Source organism: Diabrotica virgifera, chromosome 8 (assembly GCF_917563875.1).
Source record: "Diabrotica virgifera virgifera chromosome 8, PGI_DIABVI_V3a".
Taxonomy (NCBI): Eukaryota; Metazoa; Arthropoda; class Insecta; order Coleoptera; family Chrysomelidae; genus Diabrotica; species Diabrotica virgifera.
The window spans coordinates 107,345,234-107,356,345 of record NC_065450.1 but is presented as its reverse complement, the minus strand read 5'-3'; the positions used below and the strand labels follow the sequence as shown (position 1 = coordinate 107,356,345).

General features: G+C 31.6%; 1 protein-coding gene across 2 annotated transcripts in view; it reads left to right on the top strand.

Moving 5' to 3' along the window:
* The window catches only part of LOC126889626 (5'-3' exoribonuclease 1), a 699,515-nt gene that overhangs the window by 570,391 nt on the left and 118,012 nt on the right, over positions 1-11,112 (top strand). The gene's annotated exons all lie outside the window — the stretch shown is intronic.

Sequence of the window (11,112 nt, the reverse complement as noted above, 5' to 3'; positions counted from 1 at the left end):
TACATTGAGGTTGATTGTGGACAAAATTTCAACTTTTTTTATTACGGAAAAGTTTATTTTAGTAGATTTTGAGACGAGGAATCCATTTTTGATATCTATTTTTACCAAAATTACTCACCAGGGGGCGCTACAATGCAATTTTTTGAACGTCAGAAGTTGTCATTTTATGACTACTGATGTTCATTGCGGTTAATTGTGGACAAGTTTTAAACTTTGTTTACGGAGAAGAGAATTTTAGTATTTCTTGGGACGAGAAATTTAAATTTAATATGTTTTTCTACCAAAAACACTCACTAGGGGGCGCTACAATACAATTATATGAATATTATAAATCGTCATTTTATGACTTCTGATCTACATTGCAGTTGATTGTGGACAAACTTTAGACTTTTTTTACGGAAAAGTGTATTTTAGTAGCTTTTGAGACGAGGAATCCATTTTTGATATCTATTTGCACCAAAACCACCCACCAGTGGGCGATACATTGCAATTTATAATTATCAGAAGTTGTCATTTTATGACTTCTGATGTACATGGCGTTTGATTGTAGACAAATTTTAAACATTTTTACGCAAAAGTGTATTTTAGTAGTTTTTGAGACGAGCAATCCATTTTGATATGTATTTCTACCAAAAACACTCACCAGGGGGCGTTACAATGCAATTTTATGAGCATCAGAAGTTGTCATTTTATGACTACTGATGTAGATTGCGGGTGATTGTGTACAAATTTTAAACATTTTTTTACAAAAAAGTGTATTTTAGTAGTTTTTGAGACGATTAATCCATTTTTGATATGTATTTTTACCAAAAACGCTCACCAGGGGGCGCTACAATGCAATTTTATGAACATCAGAAGTTGTCATTTTCTGACTACTGATGTAGATTGCGGGTGATTGTGTACAAATTTTAAACATTTTCTTACGAAAAAGTGTATTTTAGTAGTTTTGAGACGAGGAATTCATTTTTTTATCTATTTGTACCAAAAATACTCACCAGGGGGAGCTACAGCGCAATTTGCGTCATTTTGTGAGTAAAACAATGTTAATATTATTATTTTTTCTTTTATTTTTATTTAGTAGATATTAATTCTGTGTTATTAAAAATATCTAACATTAACTTGATAATTATAAAATTTAAAAAAATTAATAATTCTGTTAATGAAATTAATTAAAATATAATAATTAACTAGACCTTAAGCAATTACTTTTATATTAGGTAGGGGAGCCCAAGCGGGGATTTCTGCAAATACTCGAGCACATCAGAATATCACATTGGGAGAAACATTGTACCCTGTAAATGTACCCCTACCATATATGGACTCTAACTACAGGGGATCTCGTTAAGGGGGGTCCGAAAGAATTTATCCTTAGAAAATCTCGAAATCATCAGATTAAGATAAGGTAAGTTAAGTACACGCAGTATATTTAAAAAAATCTTGCGATTTGAGCGGATACGTAAGGAAATGGATGAGTCACAAAGTTTTACAACTTTGATCGTCGAAAATGAACGTCAGATCGAAAAACTGAAAACTACGTGTTCAATATGTTTCACAAATCTATCAAATGATACCAAACACGACACCTCACGGACAGAGGTGGAGCGTAACTTTAAAATTTTAAATAGGAACCCCGCGATAATTCGCGAAATGAATATGAGATCAAAAAACTAAAGAATACGTGTTCAATATTTTTTAAAATCTATCAAATGACATCAAACACGACCACCCACGGTAGTGCGGTGGGGGGTTACTTTAAAACCTTAAAATAGGATTCCCCATTTTTTTATTGCAGATTTGGATTTCTTAGCTAAAAATAAATAACTTTTATTCGAGACATTTTTTCGAATTATGGATAGATGGCACTGTAATCGGAAAAAATGATTTTTGGAATTTAAACTAAAAAATGGAAAGTCTCCAGTAAAATGGAAAACTTGACTTAAGTTTTTTTGGTTTTCGGACTTAATTTTCACAATCCAATAGGTCTCCATAACGCTCGAGTAACTGCAAATTTAACACACCTGCCTCCCCTACTAATACGAACGTATTACATACTACAAATACATACAGTTCATTCCAAACCCTTCTTTCAGTGCGTCACCGATAAAATGTCGAAATATGACAATTATTGTAACTAACCTAGAATGAAAATTGTAATTTCACCTCATGACATTGTGAAAGTATGTAACTATTCTTTAATGAATATATAATTTTCTGACTTCTATCTATAATAATCACGATCGAGAGAATTCGACAAACTATGATGCACAGAAAGAAGGGGTTTAGTATTAGCTTTAGTTCAATTAACCAATTCAAATTTTAATTTGACTGTCAAATAAGCGTCAGATCGTTTATGTACCGATCTGAAAATTAGTGTCGATTTTTGCTATTATTACCTTAAATACTAGTTTATAATACTATTTACTCATCAGATAGTAAGTATTAACTGTTGTGTAAAGTGTTAATCATCAAGAGAAAACTGTAACCACGATCCGTAATAGATGTTTACCTAATAATATTCTATGTTATAGTGTTACAGTGATGTTTTTGCCGTGGCTGGCTACATTCAATGGCACAAAAACATTAACGCTACAAATTAATCCAGTACTTTTGACTATATAAGTAACAGATAACAACAACATGTCTGAACTCAACTCTACCAGTAATATTTCTAGTTCACATGCAACTGTTACTATGTCAAAGCCGAAACCTAAATACCTATCCAAAAAAGAGCAAACCATAGGTACTAATCAATGCAGAACCAAATTTACTACTACTCGAATATGTCAAGTACATAGGAAACATTGTTAGTCCCACAAACATTTGCTTAGCCTCAAGAATCTCCAATAACAGAATATGCATCTACCTAATAAACTCTGAACTGGCGGAACAAATTATAACTGAATATCCTACGATTACAAAACTACCGTTGAAGTACTAGTAAGAAGACTAGTAACCCACGCTAAAAGACTTATAATTTTCAACGTTTGCCCATCAATATTTCACGAGATTACATAGAAACATCTCTAAAGGTTTACAACTTGCTTCACCAATATCATATCTAAAAGCCGTAATCCCCGGTGATGTGTTTGTGAGATTTTTATGATTTGGACGCGGAAATTGATAAAAACTTCAACCAATTTTAATATTACTTGTAGCGGTTTGCGATGTAACAAATATTGTCTAAAATCGTTTTAAACAATTATTATGTATAATTATAAGTTATAAAAATAAGCGAAGGAGATTTAAGAGCCCGCAGTCATATAACTTCAAGACAAAAAAGGTATAAAATTCTTACAATTAAGATAAAGGCGGAAGTGAGCGCTCTAAAAGTATACAGGCCTGGATCGCGCGTACAAAAAAATAGTTGATTAATAGCAAGCTGAAAATTTGTTAATAGCTTAACGGTGTCTAGTCGGACAAACTTTGATCTTTGGGAACACTGGAACAAGGGAAGTTTTTGTGAAGCAGGTTAAAGTTTGGAACGTCAGACTACGAAAACGTCCCATATATTTTGTGTGGCAGAACTTCCAATTGATTTGTTATCCTTTCATTAAACACTCACACATTTGCGAAAATCAGACTTATATTTATCACCAACTGGACATTTTAATAAGTCATAAGTCCGATACGTAGAACATGTCAAAGGACAAGAATTATGCTTGGCAAAATATTGCCAAGATGATCAGCAAAATCCAAGTATACAATATTTTGGGAATGGAGGAAAATGTAAGAAACGGCATTCTAACGTTTTCTACACCAAAATTTGACCAAAACCTCGTTTTGAATCATAATAATTTGTTATAATGCCTTATAATTACATTTTTGATTCCCTCGTATTAATACCTTATATTTTTCCATTGATACTTTATGATAAAATATACAAATTGAAAAAATAGAAGAAGACTGTTTGGGCTTAAATGTTTCAGCTTGAGCTTATTTTTACGTTCCTCAGAAGCTATACATTAAGTTTTAGAAAATCGAAGATCCAAAATTTTTTTGATCCAAAATTGAGTGGTTTGGTTACTCAAAAACATCTAATTTATTATATTTCAAATAAATTTAATTAAGCAAAATATTCTTTAGTAAAGTTTATAATAAACTAATTAATATTACCTATTTTTTGTAACATAAAATCAGGGCCTATTAAATAAAAACGTTGAACAAATAATATTAACACTGTTTTATCCAAAGAAGTAGTCGTAAAATGACAAAAATTGCACTGTAGCGCCCCCTGGTGAGTACTTTTGGGACAAATGCATATCAAAAATAAATTCCTTGCCTCAAAAGCTACTAAAATACACTTTTTAGTAAAAAAAAGTTTAAATATGTCCCCAGTGAACCGCAATGTACATCACAAGTCATAAAATGACAAATTCTGATGTTCATAAAATTGCATTGTAGCGCCTCCTGGTGAGTGTTTTTGGTACAAATAGATATCAAAAATGAATTCCTCGTCCCAAAAGCTACAAAAATACACTTTTCCGTAATAAAAACAGTTAAAATTTTGTCCATAATCAACCTCAATGTACATCAGAAGTCGTAAAATGACGAGTTCTGATGTACCTCAAAACTAAAATGAAAAATGTGGCGCCTCGAAATTCATCAGATTCCTATGGTGTAAAGTTTTTTTTTCACAGAATTCATTGTAGAATCAGAAACTGATTGTGACCCGATGACAAAAAAAATTACTCCGCTCTAATATATATATATATATATATATATATATATGTATATATATATATATTGATGCACGTTAAGTTGTGACTTCCGGTATACAGAAGAGGCTGTCCGACTTCCACCTTTTCTACTAGGAATTATTTTTTAAAAATTGTGTATTTGGTTAAAGGGGGGCTTATAAAATGGGTCTACCTATTGAGGGGAAAGGATTTACCAAAATAAATTTTGTATATATATACGTATATACCGAAGCGTACAGCATACGTTATGGCTTCCATATAAAGGGTAGTTCAAGGCGCGTTGTCACTTCCAGCGGTGTTGTCATATTTTGGAAGTCACAACGACTCGTCTGCTAGATTTACCTCCTATTTTGAGCGTAATGTGTGATCTTTTGAAACTTTTACTGTGAATACAGTTGTCTGTGTTTTAAAGTTGTCTATTTAAATTAAAATATTGATATTCTTTTGATTATACAGGTTTACAAAAAAATACATTTCGGACTATTTGACGAAACCATATGACTAGGGGGGTTTTTGGGGTCGCTGGTTACGAATCCGGGGTTCGCTAACCTCTATCACGTCAGGTAAAGGTTATTTCAAGGACAAACCAAGATAAATCGACAGTCGCTCTGAAAAAGTATATTAGGAGGGTTTTGGGGTCGCTTATAACGAATCCAGGATCCACTGACCTCTATCACGTCTAGCTGAAGGTCATTTCGAGGTCAAATCAAGATAAATCAACACAATCGCTGTGAAAAATTATATTAGGGTGTTTTTGGGGTCCCTGATCACAAAACTGGGGCCCGTTGAGCTCAACCACGTCAGGTAAAGGCCATTTAAGGTCAAATCAATTTTGTTAACTCCTCCTGATTTGAACTTGAAATGACCTTTACATGACGTAGTAGAGCTCAACGGACCGCAGTTTTCATGATCAGCGACCGCAAAACTCCCTATACTTTCAGAGCAATTGTGTCAATTTATGTTGATTTGACCTTAAAATGACGTTGAACTAGACGAGATAGAGGTCAGCGGACTCCGGATTCATCTTCAGCGACCCCAAGAACCCCCTAATATACTTTTTCAGAGCGACTGTCGATTTATCTTGATTTGACCTTGAAATGACCTTTACCTGACGCGATAGAGGTGAGCAGACCCCGGATTTGTGATCAGCCACTCCAAAAACCCCCTTGTCATATGGTTTCGTCAAATTGTCCGAAATTTAGTTTTTTTGTAAACCTGTGTTATTTATGATAATATGATTGATATTTATTTTACAAAAATACTAATATATTATTATTGCTGTAAAATGGATTTATTGGAATTAATTAAAAAAGTGTTAATAGTAAGTCATTTATTTACGAAAATTATATCAAAAATGTTAATAAATAAATTTGAACTTATAGAAAATTTTAATATTTTAGATTTTATTACAGGCACCGTCCTTTTAATTTTTGATGTACCAATAATAATATGTAATAAAAAATTAAATGGCTAAACCCTCCAGGTGGGGATTACCCGCTAAAAAGCTATCTAGATCCATCTTTTTCGAGCAGATTTTTCCCAATCTGCTACTCGATACTATTGACTATGCTTCTCCATTTCTTTCTATCCTCTTTTGTTTTTCTGCTAGTCTCTAATTCCTGCCCTATATAAATCTTCCTTTAATTCCTGTAACCATTTATTCTAGTTCCTCCGCGTCTCCTTCTAACTCCTGGTCTCCATTGTAAAATTGAGTTTATAGTTGTTGCGCTACCTGCTCTCCATATATGCCCCAACAATCCAACTCTGTGCCCAAATCAGAAAATCTGGAATAATATCTACCCGGGTCGAAACATTTTTTTTTAATATATGAAAATAGTTATTTATGAAACGGAGTGAGTGCTATACATCGCGTAAGTTCGCAAAAAGTACTTCACGCACAATTTCATACAATATTTTATCTACGATAAACAAATAAAAATACTGTAACTCTTCGTCACTGGAATTCATTTCTATTCTACAATTCTTAGAACTGTGACATATAAAAATTCTAATTTCTTTCAAACCACAAAACTGTCAAATTTTTTTTTGTAATTTATTGCTCATTATGTCATCACCTCTCTTGTGCTCTGCACAAGAGATCTAAGGTTAGAGCTACGAATAAGGTTGGCTAGGTGCTATGTTTTCTCGACTCTGTTTTACGGAATGGAAGCTTGGACCTTCAATGCGGCATCAATGAAAAAACTGGAATCATTCGAGATGTGGGTATATAGAAGAATTCTAAAAATATCATGGACAGAACACGTCACAAACAAAGAGGTTCTGAGAAAGGTGAATAAAGAAATGGAAGTCTTAAATACAATTAAAACCAGAAAATTGGAATATCTCGGACATATTACACGTGGAGAGAGATACAACTTGCTCCAACTCATTATGCAGGGAAAGATTCAAGGAAAAAGAAGCATAGGGAGACGCAGAATATCGTGGTTGCGCAACCTGAGAGAATGGTACGGATGTACATCAAACGAACTTTTCAGAGCAGCCGTCTCCAAGGTCCGAATAGCTATGATGATTGCCGACCTCCTTCGCGGAGATGGCACTTGAAGAAAAAGAAGATGTCATCACCATAAAACGCGAAAGTTAAGAAAGAATATTTAATTATATGAAAGTGTGTCAAAAACAGTGAGAAAAAGTAAATCCCATTTAAAATACATTGTTACTTCATGCTTACTTTAAAGCACTGCTATCTATAATGACAGTTTTCACAAACTAAAAATTTATCAATTATAATATGACATAGAGTAGATAAAAGTCATTTATTAATTATTAATTGATTATAGTCAGAAGAAAATTAGATCATGCACCCCTTGTTTTTTATAATTGTTAACATACTAAATTACATATCCAATAATTATTGTTATTCATTAAATAGATCGATCAGATCGGCCTTATATCGGATCCTCTTCTATTAGTCCGTTCGCTGACGGTAAAATATTGCAAAACCCATAAATTTTAAAAAACCACTTAAGATTGACATGAAATTTGGCATACACATAGGTAACATATCAAAGAAGAAAATTGATATTGTGCCGATGTTTTCTTTTGCCAAGCAGACATTCCGTTAACATTTTTAGTCACAACATAATACATAATATCAATGTTAAAGTATTATTAGAGCAACGTGTTATGGTTTCACATTTCTTTTAATGACCGACACACAAAATATTTTAATGACGGATCCCACACTAGAACCAGATTTTTATTACCTACTGCTGATAAGGTAAAGAGTTATTAAATATCACTCGTTGTCATCTCTGTGTTAATTTGAAATAATAAAATATAAATATTGTAGTTTGTATTCTAAAATATTTGGAAAAAATATCTATGTATTTTTTTTTTCATTTAGGTACACATCATTTTAAGGGATTGTCCGGAAGAGTACAGGCTCAATATATCGGCAAATGAATTTTGTTTTAAATACCGTCCGTATAGAGGAGGTGCTCGTTGGGGATAGGCGCAAAATCTTAGTTCAGTGCTAATTAAATGCATTAATTTTTTTCGAATTCTGAGAAAACTAATACGTATTTTTGAAAAATTTAAACGCAGAATGGAAGCTTACATTATTACCGAGGGCAGAAAGTCCCTGAAAACTTATATAATGTTTATTTTAATAACTTATATACCTAATATATGTTTATTTTAATAAAGATAATGGGATGAAAAAACAAGAGAAAAGTTAGTGTGATTTTTAATTTCGAATATTTCATTCAAAAGAAACTTTTTTTTAATCTAAGGGACTTTCGGTCCCCCGTAATAATGTTATCTTTCATTCTGGGTGTATGTTTTAAAAACTATTTATTAGTTTTCTCAGGATTCGAAAAAAATAAATTTATTTAAATAGCATTGGACAGAGATTTTGCGCCTACCCCCTTAAGAGAGAGTTTACTGCATTTTATATTATTACTAGAATTTATTACTTTAAACTTTTTATCGCTCTTGATTCATTTTATCGTGTATTTAATTCCATTCAATTGTAATTGTACATTCAATTTTTTTGTAATTTTTACACGTTTTATTACTTTCGAAATAACAATAACTATAAAATCGATTTTTCAGCCTACTTGGGTCAAAAAAATACAAAATTTTCGGAAATTTCGTTAAATGAGAACATTTACCTACATTTCTTGTATTTAAGCTTTTAATAAGATTTTTAAAAATAATTTAGATTATTTAATAGATACATTCACCGGCACGAAAAACGGGCACCCCAAAAAATGGGTCATTTTTGATGGCTCGTATCTCCTAAACCTATTCTCCGATTTAAGTATTTCTTTAATATGTTATAGCCTTATTCTTTAACTATATCGCTGTAATAATATTGTTTCTAGACAGGTAAATTATCATTGTATCCTGGGCGTACCAATCAAACTGGTTTTTTTTTTCAATTTTCACAACACTCTGTGGAATATTCTAGCCTTTATACAATATTGAAATTAAAACCCAACTATAGCCCCAGGTTTTCTTAATGTTCTGTTTGTTATTCATTCGCTTATGTTGGATAATAAAAAAGTTAGGGACTTTAACAATTAAACATGTTCTTTATCAATACATGGTGTTTCTAAATAAGTGCGACAAACTTTAAGGGGTAATTCTGCATGAAAAAATAATGATCGTTTACTTGATAAAGCTATGTCCGCAAATGCTTGCAAATATAAAATTATTTTGCCACACGATCATTATTTTTTCATGCAGAAATTACCCCTTAAAATTTGTCGCACTTACATTTAGAAACACCTGTATCGATAAAGAACATGGCTAGTTGTTAAAGTCCTTAACTTTTTTATTATCCAACGTAAGCGAATGAATAAAAAAACAGAATGTTAATAAAACCTGGAGCTATAGTTAGGCTTTAATTTAAATATTTTATAAAGGCTAGAATATTCCACAGGGTGTTGTGAAAATTGAGAAAAAAACCCAGTTTGATTGGTACACCCGGTATACAATGAAAATTTACCTGTCTATCAACAATGTTATCATAGCTATATTGTTAATAAGGCTATAACATATTAAAAACATTACTTAAATCGGACCAAAGGTTTGGGAGATACGAGACATCAAAAATTACCCATTTTTTTAGGGTGCCCGTTTTTCGTGCCGGTGAGTGTAGATTAAATTAGAAGTTCATTGTAAAAAAGGAAGTAAACAAAAACACGAGAAAAATGAATTTATATAAGTAAATAGGTAAGTAAATATTATAGATTGAAATAAGTACAGAAAATATATAATTATAGAGATATATAATCACTTATTGTACCTTCATTTAAGGCTAACTTTAAAAGTAAAGCAGATCTGCTATTATTCATGTTTAAAAACAAAAGGCACACAAAACACTAAGTACGATTAGGACCGCGAATCTACAACAGATAAATGTCTGGAAACCGTTACACAGGGTTGCCAAAAAACGGAAGTCACACCGAGCGGTGTGGTATACGGAAGACGCTACGCGTTGTGTACATAACCTGTATAGTAGCACGGGAGGGACACTAGCGCTGGTGATATACCGTCGAACTAAAATCTGATCTTATGAGTATGTTAGATACGATATGACTTCCAGCGAAATTTTTAATATAAGCCTTCTGATACCATCTAGTAGCCAAATTCGTAAAAATATAGGCAAAACGTTGTGACTTCCGAAATCGGAAGTCATAACGGTATATATGAAGTAACAACGTATTACGAGAATCTACTTTGGAAGTCACATGGATACATGTATCAATATATATATATATATATATATATATATATATATATATATATATATATATATATATATATATATATATATATGTATATATATATATGTATATATATATATATATATATAAGATTATGGTATTCTTGACTGTATATTCAAATATCAAGCAGTGATTCTTGAGGATGCAGTCTATTTTTTATTATTATATTTATTACGAGAAACTTCTGGTACATTGCACAGTAGAATAATATCTCACAGAAGTGATATTAACACAAATAAATCACAAGCTTGTGCGTTAGCCGACCACTCAGTTAATTTAAATCATACATTTAATTTTTCACAAGCGTCAATCCTACAGAGGGTAAAAATGAACAGAAAAGGTTATTTACAGAAATGACACATATACAGAAAAATAAAAAATGTATAAATAGAAAATCAGATATAGACAAATTAAGTAACATTTATTGTTACATATTAGCATATCAACAAAAAATTAGTACAACATCATAATCTGATTTTCTATCATATAATCCAACATTAAAATTTATATATATGCTTTAAAAAAAATGACTGGACTAATTGGATTTGATGTTATTAATTTATTTTTCATAGATCAATCTAATAAAAAATAAAAAATATGTTGTTACTAGTTTTACTTTCCTTCTATATAAAGTGTATACACTTTACATATTTCATGACATA